This window comes from Oryctolagus cuniculus, chromosome 18 (genome assembly GCF_051225735.1).
Source record: "Oryctolagus cuniculus isolate XC-2025 breed Fujian yellow rabbit chromosome 18, ASM5122573v1, whole genome shotgun sequence".
NCBI lineage: Eukaryota > Metazoa > Chordata > Mammalia > Lagomorpha > Leporidae > Oryctolagus > Oryctolagus cuniculus.
Genome location: NC_142884.1, coordinates 31,044,603 through 31,063,984, shown reverse-complemented (window position 1 = coordinate 31,063,984; position 19,382 = coordinate 31,044,603). Strand labels below are relative to the sequence as shown.

General features: G+C 38.2%; 1 pseudogene; it reads right to left on the bottom strand.

Annotated features, from left to right (window-relative positions):
* Positions 1-15,190: 15,190 nt before the first annotated feature.
* On the bottom strand, positions 15,191-15,258 carry LOC138846840 (U6 spliceosomal RNA; annotated as a pseudogene).
* Between the last annotated feature and the right edge of the window lie 4,124 nt (positions 15,259-19,382).

The following is a 19,382-nucleotide window of genomic DNA, read 5'->3' as shown; positions in this document are numbered from 1 at the left end:
ATAGAAGTTATAACTGTGAGAGTGGTAAGAAAGAAGAGGGGAAGAAATAAGTGCCCCTTACCCCACACAGAGATGTCCACAAATGGAGTAGAAGATGTGCCCTTGAAAACTATGGCTGACTTTCTGGGACAAACTGTGTTTGAGTGCTTCACATGTTCTGATAGAAAGGTGTTGCCACCTGGTTATTAGTATATTTATTTAGTTAGTTTTTAAAGATTTATTTATTTATTTGAAAATCAGAGCTACACAGAGAGACAGAGACAGAGACAGAGAGAGAGAGAGAGAGAGATGTCTTCCATCAGGTTCATTTCCCCAATGGCTTCATCATTGTGAACTTTGCTCAGTTCCTGACCTATACCTTTCCTTTAACCTAGTACTTTGCCATGTAGTAGCCCATGAAAACTGCAGACTGAATAAATTAATGAATAATTGGAGGGTTGTGATTTCTTAGAGGAACATCATGAGACAGAAATGAATAAAACAAAACAAAAGTATCCTCCGTATATAAAAGATATACTGTTTTTGCAAGCTACAGAGAAGAGGAAGAAGAAGGAAAGTAGTGAGACTGGAAAGTTTGTGGCAAAGGTAATAGGCACTGGTCAAGAATTCAACAAGCCCATTAGGAAAGTATTAAGGATTCTTTACTTCCATGTAGACTCTGCCCTCTAATGGTGAACAGAGTCCTCTAAACCCACTTGTTGCACAAATGAAAACCCAAGCATTGTCTTCTCCCACAGATGGAGTCTGCTATTGGTTTTGATTTACATTTCCCTAATGGCTAGTGATATTGGGCATGTTCATATATGTCTTGACCATTGAGATTTCTTCTTCTGAGAAACATCTATTCTGATCATTGCCCATTTCTTAAGTGTACATTGTGCTTCTTGTTTGGAGATTTTCCAGTTCTATATATGTATGTTCTGGCTATCAATCTTTTGTCATAGTCAGAGTTTTCAGTGTTTCCTGCTATTCTGTCCATTGTAGCTTCACTCTGTTGATTACTTTGTTGTGAAGATGTATCTTAATTTGATATGCTCAAATTTGTATATTTCATTTTTGTTACTTGTGCTTTTGGAATCTGACCCAAAACTGTTGTCTATGCTAATGTTTTACAGTTTCTCATATGTTTACTTAGGTTTTGGGTTTTTTTTTAACATACATAATTTTATTACAAAATTTAAAAAAAAAAAACACAGAATGCAACATCCTAACAAAAAATCCAAATTTACAAATGATACTAATTCCTACAACTTTGCTGTGCTACCATACACAAGTCAAGAAATTAAAGAAACCATTAAATATTTAGGAACATTCAACATCAGAAGCTTTAAAATCTAACTGTATGTAGTAGCCCCTCAAAAAGCTACAACCTGCATTTTTTAAAAAAAGTATTTTCTCTACAAAGAATCTTATCAGCTATACAAAAATCTGTACAGTTTTTTTATACTGAAGCTAATATTGAGCTGCACTTGAATTCACATTCTTAGCAAAACAACTGCCTGAGCACACACGCACACTCCACACTCATCATTACAGGATAGCCATTTTATTCTTCATCTTCATCCTCTTCCTCATCATCTTTATCTTCTTCCTCTTCCTCTTCTTCCTCCTCATCTTCAGGTTCATTCTTCTTCTATGAGCCTGTGGGCCTACCAGGGCCCTTCTTTCCCGCTTCACTTTTGCCCTTGGCACGGTATGCAGCAATATCCTTTTTATATTTCTCCTTTAGCTTAGCTGCTTTCTGTTCATATGGTTGTTTATCTTTGACTGAGTGTTCAGACCACATCTCACCCAATTTTTTTGCAGTGTCCCCAATGGACAGGCCAGGGTGTTCACTTTTGATCTTTGGGCGATGTTCAGAGCAAAAGAGAAAGAAGGCAGATGGTGGTCTTTTAGGAGCATTGGGATCCTTTTTCTTTCCCTTCTTATCACCCTTGGGAGGAACGTAATTTTTCATCTCCCTGTCATAACGAGCCTTATCACTTTTTGCCATATCTTCAAACTTGGACTTTTCCTTTGCAGACATGGTCTTCCATCTCTCCGAGCATTTCTTAGAGAATTCTGCGATATTGACTGAAGAGTCAGGGTGTTTCTTCTTGTGCTCTTCCCGGCACGTCTGCATGAAGAAGGCATAGGAGGACATTTTGCCCCTTGGCTTGTTGGGGTCTCCTTTACCCATGACGACGGAACGGTGGACACCTGGTGCGAGTTGTTCCTCAGACTCCCGCAGAGTGGCCGGATCCGACGGCATCGCTTCCTTCCCTCAGCTCCGGCGTGAACTCAGGATGTGAGGGCGATCTGGCTGCGACATCTGTCACCCCATTGATCGCCAGGGTTGATTCGGCTGATCTGGCTGGCTAGGTGGGTGTCCACTTCCTCCCTCACCGCTCCACGTGTGTCCCTCCCAAAGCTGCGCGCTCAGTCGAAGAGGACGACCTTCCCCGCTAGAGGAGGACTGGTCTTCGGTCAAGGGTATACGAGTAGTTGCGCTCCCCTGCTAGAACCTCCAAACAAGCTCTCAAGGTTTTGGTTTTATATTTAGACTTTTAATTCACCTTGAGTTGCTTTTACATAGTGTATGAGGTGTTGGGGTATCTTTTCAGGCTTCTACGTATGGATAATCACTTTCCTTTAAACCATTTGCTAAAGGGATTCTTCTTTCTCCTGTTTGTTTTCTTTCCTTTATTAAATAGGGGTTGGCTGTAGAAAAGTTGGTTTATTTCAGCTGCCTATTTTTTTCCATTGAACTATGTGTCTGTTTTTCCAACAGTGCTAACACTGCTTCTATTTTTTTAAGATTTATTTATTTATTGGAAAAGCCAGATGCTTCTTCCAAGTCTCTCATGTGGGTGCCAGCACTCAAGAACATGGTCCATCTTCCACCAATTTCCCAGGTGCATTAGTAGGGAGCTGGATTGGAAGTGGAGAACCTGGTCTTCTAGCAACAACATATGGGATGCATGCACAGCAGGACAAGGAATTAACCCACTACACCACAGCATCAAACCCTTCCTTATTTACTTCTGCTGTGATCTTTCATTATTCACTTTTTTCCACTGCCCTGCAACTTGACTCATTCCTGTTTTTTTTTTTTTTTCTGGGTCCTGGAGGATGGTAGTAGGTTGCTTCTGGGATATCTTTTTTATGTTAGTAGATACTTGGTAATCTAAAATCATAGTTTTTAGTTTCTATATTTCTCTGCTAATCACGAGGAACTTCTAGATGACAGCAGAAAATGCTGGCAGAAATGAGGATATATTAATTTGCTAAGAAAATACCACAGAACATATGATTTAAATCATGGAATTTTACTTCTCAGAGTTGTAGAGGTTGAAAATATCAGATCAAGGTCCTAATAGGCTTGATTTTTCCAGAAGCCCTTCTCTGATGTGACAGACACATCTATCATTTGATCTGCTTAAAAGCACTTTCTTCAGGTAGAGTTATGTTAGTGATGAACACTTAAGTGTTTGAGTTTTAGGGAGGCACATTTCAGTCCACAACAGCAAAGGGACCCTATGGTCTACTTCAATGACAGCCATCTCTGCGGAGGACAGAAAGTTTGGAATCAGCATTAGGATTTCTCACAGTATTACTGTCAGTGCTATCTCCATCAAATGTATGTGCATTCATGCACACACAAACAAAACTACCTGTACACATAAACACATTCAACAGTGGAAATGCCTAATGGTTGTGTACAGGTAACATCAATATAATAATCCATAAGATGGCCTATTAGCAGACATTAAAAGAGAATTAGAAAGAATGACAACAAAATCTGCAGTTACCTATATTTATGTCTATATGTATGATATTCAGTATTTATAGTTGCTAAAAGATGAATACTGATGTGTGGGAATAAAAGCTAAACCTTACCTTGCAATATTGCAGCCTAGTCTACATGAAAAATGTCTTCCTAAAACCTTTCCCTGGGCCCACTCTGTGGCATAGTAGATTAAGCATCCACCTGCAGCGCCAGCATCCCACATAGGCACCAGTTTGAGTCCCTGCTCCTGCACTTCCAATCCAGCTCTTTACTAATGGCCTAGGAAAATAGTGGAATATGCCCTGAGTGCTTGGGCCCCTGCACCCATGTGAGAGACCTGGAGGAAGCTGCTGACTCCTGGCTTCTGGCACCTGGCTTCCAAACGGCCCAGCTCCAGCCATTCTGGCCATTTAGGGGGGAACCAGTCGATAGAAGACCTCTCTTTCTTCCTCTCTGTATCTGTCACTCTGCCTCACAATAAAGAAATACATTTTTTTAAAAACCTTTCCCTTTTTAAATTTCTTAATTGTTTTAAAGATTTATTTATTTATTTATGTGCAAGTCGAGTTACAGACAGAGAGGAGAGCCAGAGAGAAAGAGAGAGGTCTTCCATCTGATGTTCACTCCCTAATTGATTGCAACTGCCAGAGCTCTGCTGATCCGAAGCCAGGATCCAGGAGCTAGTTACAGGTCTCCCAGATGGGTACAGGGGCCCAAGGACTTGGGCCATCTTCTACTACTTTGCCAGGCCATAGCAGAGATCAGGATCAGAAGTGGAGCAGCTGAGTATTGAACCGGCCCCCATATGGGATGCTGGCGCTTCAGTCCAGTGTGTTAACCTGCTCCACCACAGCACCAGTCCAACATTTTAAATTTCTGATACTCTAAAGTAGCACAGGACTGCATTACATCTAGGAAAGATGTATTTAAAAATTATAAATCTAGTGCATTTTAGCAGAAGTTTCAACAAATACTTCTGATTTTCTCAACATTATGTATAAATAAATGACAGAATGAGTCATTGTCAGATTAATAGAAGGAGTTTGAGAGGATTGTCTCTCTTTCAATTGTGTTGAATATTTGAGAAGCATTAGTTCTTTAAAAGACTTGTAGAATTCAATAGTGAGGCTGTCTGATCCTGGACTTTTCTTTCTTGGGAGGGTCTTTATTACTCATCCAATCTCTGTCTTGGTTTTTGATTTGTTTAGCTTTTCTATGTGTCTTCATGATTCAATTTTGGCATATTGTGTATGTCCAGGAATCTGTTGATTTTTACTCTAGGTTTTCCAATTTGTTAACCATCACAACAGATGCCCACATCGTATATTGCAGTGCTAATCTGAGTTTTGGGTACTACACTTCCAAATCAGTTTCATGTTAATATCCCTGGGAAGAAATGGATAATAGCTCCAATTCTTTCCTTCTTGTCATCTAATTTGGAGAACTGTAACCTCAATGGGGACTTGAAACATGGTCTTGCACAGTTGTAGCCATATAGAAAGTGAACCAGCAGATGGGATATCTCTCTGCTTCTCTTTCCTTCTTTCTTTGTCTCTGTGTCTCTCTGCCTTTTTTTATCATATTAAAATATTTAATTACTTATTTGAAAGAGTTACAGAGAGAGGGAGAGACAGAAATCTTCCACCACCTAATTCATTTTTGAGATGACTTTAATAGCCAGAGTGTGGCCAGGTTGAAGCCAGGAGCTTTTCCTCCGATGTGCATGGCAGCATCCCAGCACTTGGGCCAACTTTCCCTGCTTTTTCAGTCCATTGGTAAGGAGCTGGATCAGAAATGGAATAGCTGGTACTTGAACTGGTGCACATACAGGATGCCAATGTAACAGACAGCAGCTTTGTCCACTGCACCACAACCACCAGCTCCTCTTTCTGCCTTTCCAATAAATAAATCTTTTGAAAAAGAACTGAAGGTAGTAAAAGTCATCATGACTGAGTAATGACAAATTTATTGAAGTGATCGACTTTCTTAAAGGTCTATTTATGAATTTGAAAGGCAGCACTAGAAAGAGAGAGTGGGAGAGATGTTCACTCCTCAAATGGCTGCAGTGACTGTGGCTAGGACAGACTGATATCAGGAGCCAGGGGCTTCTTCCAGGTCTCTCACATGGGTGCAGGAGCCCCAATATTTGAGTCACCCTGTGCTGCTTTTCCAGACACATTAGCAGGGAACTGGATCCGTTTGGAGCATTAATGTCTATGATACTCTCCTTGCAGTTGAAGGATTTAGAATCCATTTCAATTATGGGTGGGCCAAGTACAACAGCTCCCAATTGTCCTAGGTTTGGATTAGATGGGTTCTGAGAAATTTTGTTAAAATAGTTATTAATCATAACTCTCAGTTTAAGCCTTTCTTACCAAATTTTCATGTTTGCTGATGTTTATATCTATGGGAAAATTGGGTCTCTGGATTGCAACCAATGAAAGCATCCAGACTAACAGTAATAAGGTCAACAGTCAGCAGAATGATGTCCAGCTGAACTGAAATAGCTTTTCTTATTTGGTAGAGGGGTTACCTCCTGCATTATACTGACATACTGACATAGACAGTAGATATTGGAGCCTGTCCTTTCTGCCAAATGGAGAATGCCGCATTTTGATCCATCATATATATATTTATATATTATAATATATATTATATATTTCTATACATAATATAGAATTACATATAATTATCATAAATATATAAAATATAATTATATATAAATATTATATATGAATTTATTTATATATAAATATATAATTATTTCTGATCCAGCTCCATACCAATGGATTGAAAAAGCAATGAAAGATGGTCCAAGTGCCTGGGTTGCTGCCACACACATCAGAGGAGAAGCTCCTGGCTTCAACCTGGCCACACTCTGGCTATTGAAGTCATCTCAATAATATATATATATATAATATATATATAATACTTATAATAAATTATATAATATTATCTGTTTATAATTATTATATATTATATAATATATTATATGATAAAGCATAATATATTTATATATGAATATATTTATATACATAAATATATATAAATAAATGTAAATATATATATAAAGAATTTATTTACATATTTGACAGGTGTACTTACAGACAGTGAGAGGAAGAGACAGAGAGAAAGGTCTTCCATATGCTCATTTACTCCCCTAATGACTGCAATGTCTGCAGCTGGGCCAATCTGAGCTAGGAGCTTCCAGGTTTCCCACATTTTGGCAGGGACCAAAGCACTTGGAACAGCTTCTACTGCTTTCCCAGGCTATTGCAGAGAGCTGGATGGGAAAAGGAGAAATGGGGACCAGAACTGGTGCTCATATGGGGTACCAGCACTGCAGGTAAAGGATTACACCACTGCACCACAGTGCTGGCCCCAGTCTATCCTTTATTAAGGAGATCTCAGTAATCATGTTCAGGTATTGCTGTCCTATATTCATGGCCAAAGTCCTAGCAGACAACATGGTTTGGAGAATCGTAAGCACAAGGTGTGTAGGAGACTTCATTTCTCATACAGCACAGTCAATAACAAGGTTCCAAGAGGGGAAATTACTTGCATCAGTCTTTGAGAACTAATGGACAGCACAGGTGATCTAAAGAATTTAGAAGGTTTGTGAGCCCCTAGAGTAAAAAAGTCACTGGGAGCACAAGGACAGTGCCTAGAGTTTATTTTGATGGATTTTAGCCCCTTTCATTGGAGGGAGGCCCGAAGAAGCTGGACTGATTAGTAAACCTCAGAAGTGTCTTTTCAAGGTGAAGGCAAACTGATACTGAGGGGTTTTTGGAAAAACGTTGAACAAAAGACATTTCCCACACTTGGTTAAGACACATCATTTATCTACTGATTTTCATCAGATCTGTTAACATTAGGTATAAGGTACAGTGGACATGGTGGATGGCATATAGCAATATGATTTTAGTAACATATCATGAGGTGCTTTTTCTTTTAATGGATTTAGCAGGTAAAATTGGGCTACCTAATGGGATGTAGCTGGAATAATCACCTTTTTGTTAAATAAATCTGAGGTAATAAATGTTAGTGTATGAAGACATTGAGTTTTCTTTTATTGGGCCTTCTTGGTTATTTTAATCTGGGATCTGCGAATTCTCATTTTCTCTAGGCAAGTTGTAACTGAAAATCATTATTTTATTCCTCATCATGTCGGACCAACTCTGTTGCTTCTGGGATTTTTTTTAATACATCTAACAATTGGAAATTTAGACAATAGTATAGTTAAAATGAGATGTACCAAGTAAAGTATTTATTTTTATTCTGATACATATTTTGGAATTCTTCTAAAATTCCTATTGAGTATCCTTGTTAAATTTAGTTGCATCCCAGGTTAAGACTTATTGGAGACAGGTGCCATGGCTCAATAAGCTAATCCTCCACCTGCGGTGCATGCACACCAAGTTCTAGTCCTGCTGGGAGAGCCAGATTCTGTCCCAGTTGCTCCTCTTCCAGTCCAGCTCTCTACTATGGCCCAGGAGTGCAATGGAGGATGGCCAAAGTGCTTGGGCCCCGTACCTGCATGGGAGACCAGGAGGAAGCACTTGGCTCCTGCTTTGGATCAGCGCCATGTGCCAGCCGCAGCACACTGGCTGCAGCGGTCACTAGGGGGTAAACCAACAGAAAAAGGAAGACCTTTCTCTCTGTCTCTCTCACTATCCACTCTGCCTGTCAAAATAAAAAATAATTTTTATAAAAAGACTTATTGGAGCCACTCTAGTGATTATACCCATGAAACTTTGTTAATTAATGCAAATAGAACCTGGGAAAATTGATGTATATCTTATGCTGTAGAGACTTAAGATTGAACATCTTTTTTTTATCTTTTTTAATTATATAATTTAAAAACAAATTTTAGATTTTTTTTTTTTACTTTACTAAGTCACAGCTCTGGCCCCATTAATATGACTTAACAATGTTTTTTCCTCTCAGACTTATCTCTATTGTTTCAGTTAACTGGATGCCTTTTCTTTACATTCAGATTCTCTCAGCTGTCAAAGCTGATTCATCTTAATTCTGTTGTTCCTATTTCCCTCCCTTTTATTCTGTCCCTAGGCTAATTGAGGTCATGAATCTCCATTCCTTCTGTGTGGTGTCACAGTAGCCTTGAAGTGTTCTTTTTCTCTTCTGATTTCTAAAGAAAGAAATTATGTATTCCCCCAGTTTAGATATTTTAATAATTCATTCTAAAACAAAGGTTAAATGTTCTTAATTTGACAAGAATTTTTGGGGCCAGCGGTGTGGCATAGTGGGTAGAGCCACCACTTGTAGTGCTGGCAGCTCATATGGATCCAGATCTCTGCTATAGCCTGGGAAAGCAGTAGAAGATGGCCCAAGTCCTGGGCCCCTGTACCCATGTGGGAGACCTGGAAGAAGCTCCTTGCTCCTGGCTTTGGATCGGCACAGCTCTGGCCATTGCAGCCAACTGGGGAGTGAACCAGTGGATGGAAGACCCCTCTCTCTTCTCTGCCTCTCTCTGTGCAACTCTGACTTTCAAATAAATAAATAAATCTTTAAAAAAAGAATTTTTTCTAATTTTAGATTTGTTCTACTTCATTGCCACTTCAGGGTGTGTGTAAAGAGTGCATATCCAGTTTTTCTATTTTGGATTTTTGGGATTTTGTATTAGCTCTGCTGTGTATTCATTTTTCTCGAGCATTGGTGATATCTTCTCCTTAGTTGTATTAAGAGAGAGAGCAATAGCCCTCATGTCTTTTTAGGTAAGTAAGACATATTAAAAACAGAGCATTCAGTATACATTCATAGTATTTTGACTTGTTCAATTGATTTTCCTGACCTCCCTTGGATATTCTTGGTCTTTGCTGTACAACTTTCTATACTCATTAATTCTTTGATATTCCCAAATCCAGAAAATGAATGATTCAACAGCTGTGTTCCTGTATTTGCTGGGACTCAGGGTAAGAAGCAAAGTGGAGGTGTTCAGGAATCTAAAGTTACATGCTACATAGCAAAGCACACCATTTCCTATACAAAGTGACTGGGAAATCCAGAATCTTTTGCACACATATTGGATCCTGAACTATTACTGGACTATTCAGTAATATTTTAATGTATTTATTTTCTGTGTGTGTGTTTGTATTTCTAAATAAACTCTGCTGGGCTACTTAACATTAACATGTATTGCAGAATTCTTTCATCAGTTTTTACTTTTAAAAAGTTTCTTTTTCAGTTTTATGGGAGAGGGTAGAAGCTTTCTGCTATGTAACTGAAAGTTCATTCATTCATTAAAGTTAAAAATATTTGTTGCAAATTGGTAGAATACTATTAATTCTCATGTGATTTACATGAAACTAAATACATTCTCTATTTTGTTTTGCTTAAAATTTCTGCATGTGTGGACTTCTTTTTTCCTTATTGCCCCAAATCCCTTTGTGTATTGGGATGGCAAATGGGTTTTACACTGGACAAAACATGTTATTTTGGCAAAGAAGTACTTAGCGTTCCTGCTTCAAGTATTCAAATATTGCATTGGAAATCAGTATATTTGTTTACTGTACAAATGTCCTTCATACAATTTTGTAATCTTCTGGGATGGGAGAGGAAGCAGGAAATAGGAGGATTATGGGTGGGAGGGATGTTTTGGGGGAGGGGAAGCCACTGTAATCCAAAAGCTGTACTTTGGAAATTTATATTTATGAAAAAAATATGGGGGGAAGCCATTGTAATCCATAAGTCGTACTTTGGAAATTTATATTCATTAAACAAAAGTTTTTAAAAAAATAAAATAAAATAAAATAAAATAAATTAAACAATTTTGTAATCTTCATCTTCCTTTTTATTTCTTCCTTTTTAAAAAAAAAGATTCATTTATTTTACTTGAAAGTCAGAGTTACACAGAGAAGGAGAGAGAGAGAGAGAGCAGTCTTCCAACTGCTGGTTCACTCCCCATTTGGCCACAATGGCTGGAGCTCTGCCAATCCAAAGCCAGGAGCCAGCAGCTTCTTTTTGGTCTCCTATGCAGGTGCAGGAGCCCAAGGGCCTGGGCCATCCTCTACTGCTGGAGAGTAAGTCTTACTTGCCTAAAAAGATGGATAGTAATTTGAGTAGCCAGGACTTGAACTGGCACCCAATTGGAATGTCAGCACTGCAAGCAACAGCTCTACTTGCTACTCCACAGCATCGGCCCCCTAAATTCTTATGAGTATTGCTACACGATTGGAATTTATAATTGATAATGCTGAACAATTGAAACTGTCTTATTTACAATTGTAGGACTGGATATGGCAGTTTTACTTGAAGTAAAGTATGTAGCCTGCTTATTGTATGATTTTCGGAAAAGCATGTATTTATATATAACAGCAGATCTGTTAATCATTTAAAAGTGAATTGTCATGATTACCCAGATGTAAAGAATGCAATATGTGCTAATGAGTTAGCAGTCACAGACATTTAGAATTAGAGGGATTTTAGAACTTTTTCAATACTGCAGTTTTTATGAAAAACTAATAATTTTTTTATTTGACAGGTAGAGTTATATACAGTGAGAAATCAGAAAGGTCTTCCTTCCATTGGTTCAGTCCCCAAATGGCCGCCACAGTTGGAGCTGTGCCCATCCTAAGCCAGGAGTCAGGTGCTTTCTCCTGGTCTCCCATCCGGGTGCAGGGCCCAAGCACTTGGGCCATCCTCCACTGCCTTCCTGGGCCATAGCAGAAAGCTGGACTGAAAGAGGAGCAACCAGGACTAGAACACTTTGCCCATAAGGGATACCAGCACCACAGGTGGAGAATTAACCAAGTGAGCCACGGCGCTGGCCCCCGATAAATTTACTCTTAACAAAATATCAAAATATCTTATTCAGTATAAAGTTAGTAGTGAAAAAAGACTACCTTGTTAAACACAGAAATTTGAGATTATATTTCTTGGTATTAATTTGCATCTTAAGGCTTATTGCCTAGTTTATTTCAATATTTCAATCTAATATTACTAATAATATCTTGTACTTAGTGGTTCACTGTGTGCCAGACAATATTCTTTTGATTTTTTAAAAGATTTATTTATTTATTTATTTATTTATTTATTTATTTGGAAGTCAGAGTTACACAGATATTGAACAAGAGGAAGAGAGAGAGAGAGAGAGGTCCTCCATCTGCTGGTTCACTCCCCAGATGGCCTAAAAGGTCAGAGATATGCCAATCTGAAACCAGGAGCCAGGACCTCTTCAGGGTCTCCCATGCAGATTCAGGGGCCCAAGGACTTGGGCCAACTTCCTACTGCTCTCCCAGGCTATAGCAGACAGCTGAATGGAAAGTGGAGCAGCCTGGACTTGAACCGGCCTCCATATGGGATGCCCCCACTGCATGCAGTGGCTTTACTAGCTACACCACAGCACTGGCCTCAAGACAATGCTCTAAAATGACGCATTAATTATTCCCAAATATTGAAAAGTGGCATGGTACACATTTGAATGTGTTGTTTTGTACTAGTTGTAGAAACAGTTTAAAATATATTTATATTTAAAAATGTAAGCTTTGATCTAAAGGTTTACTTTCCCTTAAGGTGCCTGTTTGGAAACTGAGAGATCATTGAAGTCTCAAGATAGAGTACAACTGATCTTATCCAAGCCTCCTTTATCACATGAGGATGGTAAATGCCAAGCCCAGAGAAGTAAAGTGAACTGTTCAAGGTCACATAGGTAAGTTGTGTCAGGGATAATTCTGTATTAGCATTAGGTATCCTGATACATAGGCCACTGTTCTGTCAATTTTGTACTCCTTCTGGAGTTAAAGATTCTAAGTTGTGGAAAATTGAATTTGGAAATTTAGTGGTTGCTATGTTGTTATGGTGAGAAATTTCTGTGTATAGCTATGAGTTGCTTAAATTTTATTCAATATATTTTTCTAGTATGTTTGCTATTTATTTGAAATGTACAACAAGTAGCTTCATCTATTTGCCAAAAGAATTTTTTAAAGATTTATTTATATTATTTGAAAGTCAGAATTACACAGAGAGAGAAGGACAGGCAGAGAGAGTGGTCTTCCATTCACTGGTTCACTCCACAGTTGGCCTCCATGGCTGGAGCTGTGCTGACTGGAAGGCAGGAGCCAGGAGCCTCTTCCTGGTCTCCTATGCAGGTGCAGGGGCCCAAGGACTTGCACCATTTTATAATGCTTTCCCAGGCCATAGCAGAGAGCTGGATAGGAAGTGGAGCAGCCAGGTCTTGAACTGATGCCCCTATGGAATACCAGCACTGCAGGTGGCAGCCTCACCCACTATGGCACAGTGCCAGCCCTTGCCAAAAGAATTTATAGAAGCTATTCCACATATACACTTAACAATTATTTAGTTACTTGACACGAACTATCCCTGCATATTTGAAAATTTTGAATGGTATCACTTGGGTTTTAAGAATGTTATATTTTAGGTCTCTTAATATTTTTAGTGATGATGTTTTAAAGGCCCTTTCTGTTTTATGAAAAATGATAAGGATTTTGTTTTACAATGGCCATAGTATTACTACTTAAAGCAATAGATTAAATAACACTTTTAAACAAAGTCATTTAATACTGAATTCTAACACACTGGTATATTTTAAAGTGAGAAACCGGATTTCTTTCAGATATTCTAAAGAAGAATGATAATCAAAATTGAAGACATCTACAGTTTTTAATCACTTGTTTTAAATAATGGTCATAATGGTCCAATTTTGAGTTTAATTTTAATTAGCTTTTAAATGATTCAATATGTTTTATAGAAAAAATTCGGAGAACATAATTATATACTCAACCTCCCTCCCTTCTTTTTCCTTCTTTGTCATTTTTTTTAGCTTATGAAATGACATTTTCAGTTTACATTACATTAAAAATGGTTGTTGAATCAAGGGACAAGTTTAACAGGCAAAAAGCAAAAAGATCCTAATTTAGAGGGAATACAGACAATGGCTCTAAACAATATTTGAATATCACATCTAAACAATATTTGAAGAAATTGATAAATATTTTAATTTCTCCTACTAAAATGCTCAAAGTCTTTAATTATTTATCAAATATTAGTGCAAAATTATGGATTTAAATGATCCCAAAAAGTGATGAATTTTTGTGTAATAAAGTCCAATTTTTGTCAAGGCTTTTTGACAGTCTCACAGAAAACTTATGTTTGTGAATGGGAAGAATAATACCAAAATATCCATACTACCAAAAGCAATTTGCAAATTCAATGCAATCCCAATCAACATACCAACGATGTTCTCAGAGCTAGAAAAAATGATGCTAAAATTCACATAGAAACATGAGAGATGCTTAACATCTAAAGCAATATTATAAAGCAAAAAAAAAGCTGGAGACATCACACCATATTTTAAGACATATTACAGGGGTCAGCACTATGACAAAGCAGATAAAGTCACCGTCTGCAGTGCCGGCATCTCATATGGGTGCCAGTATGTTTCCCAGCTGCTCCACTTCTTATACCCCTCTCTGGTATAGCCTGAGAAAAAAGTAGAAAATGGCCAAAGTCTTTGGGCCCCTGCACCTGCATAGAGACCTGGAAGAAGCTCCTGACACTTTGATTCAGATCAAGACAGCTCCGGCCATTGTGGCCATTTGGGGAGTAAACCAGTGGATGGAAGACCTCTCTCTCTCTGCCTCTACCTCTCTGTAACTCTGCCTTTCAAATAAATAAACTGCAAAAAAAAAAAAAGAAGAAGAAGTGTTAGCACTGATATAATAACAGACACATAGTTCAATGGAAAAGACTTGGTATCATAGAAATAAACCCAAATTTCTACCAGCAACTCATATTTAACAAAGGAACTAAAATGAACTGGAGAAAGAAGAATCTCTTTCACAAGTGGTGCAGAGGAACTTGATTATCCATATGTAGAAGCCTGAAAAGAGACTCCAACATCTCTTACACTATGTGAAAGTGAACTCACAGTGAATTAAAATGTAATCATAAGACCCAAACCCAAGTAAACATAGGGAAACTCTAAATATTGTCAACACACAATAGCTTTTGGGTAAGATTCCAATAGCAATAGTCACAAAAATAAAAACAGAGACATTTGAGTATATCCAACTAAGATACTTCTTCACAACAAAGTAAATATCAGAGTGTAGATACAATGAACAGATGGCAGGAAAAATTAAAACTCTGAATGTTTACAGATTTCCAGAACATTTACATGAATTGGAAAAACTCCAAAAAATACAGTGAAGAAACAGGCAAGGATCTGAATAGACATTTCTCAGAAGAAATGTACATGGTCAAAACATGTGAATATGCCCGATGTCACTAGCCATTATGTAAATATAAATCAGAACACCATATCAGTCTCCAACACCTGTGGGAGAATACAACACTCAGGTGTTTGTGTGTGCAGCAAGTGGGTTTAGAGGACCCTGTTCACCTCTGGAGAGCAGAGTCTACAGGGAGGTAAAGAAACCTTACTGCGCAGGGGCATGCTAATCTTCTCTGTATCATTCGAATTTTAGTATATGTGCTGCCGAAGCGAGCACATGTGCTGCCGAAGCGAGAAAGAGATGAAAAGAATTTATCTCAGCTAGCCACTAATATTCAAGAAACAAGGTCTTCAGGAAAGCCAACTCAACTGACATTTTCATGTCATTGTTAAATAAAGGAAAAATTATCTAGGTTCAGCAATACGTAGTTTATAAGAGAAAGACTACAGAGTAATTTCCTTGGCATAGAAATAACTTTTTTTTTGTTTGTTTTTTTTTTTTTTTTTTTTTATCTATGAGGGCTTGCTATCACCACCACACACCCACATCCCATATACAAATGCCTGGCTTGAGTGGTAGCTTCTCTGCTTTGAGGCAAGTTTCTGCTAGTGTGCACCCTGGGAGGAGACGGAGGATGGCAGAAGTGCTTGGGTCCCTGCACCCAAATGGGACATCCAGAATGAATTCCCAGTTCCTGGTTTTGGCTTGGTCAAGCTTTGGCTATTGCAAGTGTCTGGGGAGTGAAACAGTGGTTCCCTCTTCCTGTCACTCTGCCTTTCAAATCAATAACTGTTGTTGGTAATGACTAATAATGATATTCACTGATTGTCAAATTTTGAATCTATTAATTATAGACAATTTCTCTTTGTATTTTTAAACTTTCATAATGTTCTGTAGCCAATTTCATCACTAGAAATAAAAACTTTTCCTCAAAAAAAAAAAGAAACCTTACTGCTTTCCTAATGTGCTTATTAAGTTCTTGACCAGCGCCTGTTAGTCTTGCCACAGACTTTCTAGTCTTACTACTTTCCTTCTTCTTCCTCTTCTCTGTGACTTGTAAAATAGTATACATTCTATATACTGTGGATACTTTTGATTTATTTTATTCCTTCGGTCTCCTATGAAGTTCCTCCACAAAAGCACAGCCCTCAAAATATTCATTCATTTATGCAGTCTGCAGATTTCATGAGCTACTAAATTCCACGTAGTATGTTAAAGGCAAGATCTGGGCCTAACAGAAAAGTGGTCTAAATTCTGTGCCTAGAAGAGGATTTGGGACATAGTAGAACTTCAGTGAAGTGCTATGTGAATGACATGCACTCATTAAATGAGTAATCTAAAGCATACACATCATTTAAGCAACACAGCAGCCCTACTCACCTCAGGTAGAGCAATTGAGAGGAATAATGTGAACAAAAATAAGACATCAATAAGTTGAATAATAACAGAGAAAAAACAAAATGAGATAGATGCCAACATTACTGAGCTATTTTTGAGGAATTAAATTGATAGAGGGGCTGGCATTGTGGCCAAGTGGGGAAAGCTGCAATCTGTGAGGCCAGCATAACATCTGAGTTCCACTTTGAGTTTAGGAATATCCACTTCCAATTTAGCTCACTGCTAAACACCTGGGAAACCAGCAGAAGATGGACGAAGGACTCAGGTCCTTGCCAATCATGTGGGAGACTTGGATGAAGCTCCTGACTCCAGCATGCCCCAGGCTCAACTGTTGAAACTCTCTGGGGTGTGAGCCAGCAGATGAAAGCTATCTATGTCTTTCCCTCTCTCTCTAAATCCACCTTTCAAATAATAAAGATTTAATAAACAAATTAACTGATTTCAAAATACACAAAAACATGAACAATACTATATCATTTTTATGCCAAACTGATAAAAAATAACAAATGCTAGAGAGCACATGGGAAAAGAAAACCATCATATATGGTGGGTGAAAACACAAGTTAGTACAGATGTTATGCAGAACAGTATGGTCATTCCTTAAAAAGGATAAAAATTGGGGCCGGCGCTGTTGTGCAGTGAGTTAAAGCCCTGGCCTGAAGGGCCAGCATCCCATTTGGGTGCCAGTTCTAGTTCCAGCTGCTGTTCTTCCAATCCAGCTCTCTGCTATCTCCTGGGATAGCAGTAGAAGATGGCCCAAGTCCTTGGGCCCATGCACCCATGTGGGAGACCCAGAGGAAGCTCCTGTCTCCAGGTTTCAGAATGGCATAACTCTGGCCTTTGTAGTCATCTGTAGAGCGAACCAGCTAATGGAGGACCTCTCTGTGTCTCTACCTCTATTGTAACTCTTTCAAATAAATAACAAAAATTAAACTAAGATAAAAATTGACCTACCATTTGAGAGTTATCTTGCTCTTGGCTATATAGAATAAGGAAATTTTATTAGAAGGAAAGGAGGAGAGCATATCAAAGATACAGCAATTTTCCCATAACACAGCCACTATAACACAGTTCACTGCAGCCAGGATTTGCAACCAATCTAGCTGTCCATCAATGAAAAAAAATGGACAGGGCAACCTCTTTTATATACAAAAAAAGAACAAAATATTATTAAATTAATTGAATTATTAAATTAAATTAATTGTGTTCCTGCCAGAAGCAGGAACACAAATGACACCTGGTCCTTGTCACATGTGGAAGTGAAAGAAAATAATGGATCTGAACACAGAACTGTGATTCCTAGAGGCTGAGAAGGGAAGCAGCTAGGGATAGAGGGGGATTGGATAATAGGTATCAAAAATCTAAGAGGCAGAAAGAACTTCTGGTGTTCCATAATATAATGAGATGACTACATTCAACCATATTAGGTTCTGTGTAAAGAACTGAAGGAGAGGAGCTGGTAGTCTCAAATCATGGAGAAGAATTAGAAACTGTAGTTGCTTGGGGGCCAGCATTGTGGCACAGTGGGCTAACGCCCTGGCCTGAAGCACCAGCATCCCCTGTGGGTACCAGTTCTAGTCCTGGCTGCTCCTCTTCTGATCCAACTCTCTGCTATGGCCTGGGAAAGCAGTAGAAGATGGCCCAAGTCCTTGGGTCCCTTCACCCAAGTGGGAGATCTGGAAGAAGCTCCTGGTTCCTGGCATCAGATTGGCAGAGCTCCGGCCATTGTGGCCATCTGGGGAGTGAACCAGCAGAGGAAGACCTCTCTCTCTCTCTGCTGCTACTTCTCTCTGTAACTCTGTCTTTCAAATAAATAAATCTTTAAAAACTTAATAAAACTGTAGTTGCTTAGCTTGATCAGTTTTTACTGCATAAATGTGTGCAAATATTGCACTACACCCTCTAATAATGCATGACTAGTACACATTAATCACAAATTATTTCAATGAAATTTTAAAAATTAGAAGCATTTCTTTATATTAACAATGAACTATTTGAAAATGAAATTAGAGAAACATTTCCATGCATAGCAGCATAAGAACCAGGAACCAATGTCTTGAATGTTATCAGTGATGAATCAGATTCACAGCCCCCAGCACTCAGTTTTTGCCATATACCTTACCATGGCAATTGTGGGCATATAGTAGTAAATCAATGGACAGGAATCCTTTGTCTCTAAATCTGCTAAATAAATAAACAAGGAATTAATCAAAGAAAAAGAGATATCAATTTGGATGCCAGGCACAAAAACACATGCACTTGAGCTATCCTCCAGTTTGTGACGCCAACAAATCTTTCAGACATGTTACATTTTCAGAGACTTTTCTGTAATCTTGCTAAGCTTTCTGGAACTCTGCCTTATAGCAAAGCGATTCCCAATTCCATTACATTCATGATTTTTCTTTTGTGTGAGTTATTAGTTTACCATCTAGAGATAATTTATGGTACAAAACTTTTCTATGCATGCATGTTTTCTCATTTGTGAGTCTATTCGTGGGAATTGAAGACTGATTTATAGCAGAAATACTTTTTCCAAATTCATTGCATAGACTTTTGTTCCTTATGAATTCTCTGAAGTCTGTTGATGTCTAATTTCTGGCTAAAGGTTTTATCGTATTTACAGCATGCAAAGACTATCACCTTTTGTGAATTCTGTATCTATACAAGCCTGAAATAAAGAAAATGTTTTTGCACAATCAGTATACGCCTAAGAAACCACCTGTGTCAATTCTCTGATGTACCATTGACTTCTGACTCTAATAATATTTATAAGCTTTCTCCTTTACATGAGTCTCTGTTGGATAGGATGTGCTTTCCAGCAAAAGGTTTTGTCACAATACTTACATGAATTTTGGAGAAAAGCTCTTCCACATTCATTATATTGTTAAGGTCTCTCCCTTGTTCAAATTCCATGATGGATTATGAGGCATTACCTATGTGAAATGACTTTCTCACATTTATTTCATTCATTAGATATATATGTTGTGCATTCTGATATAAGG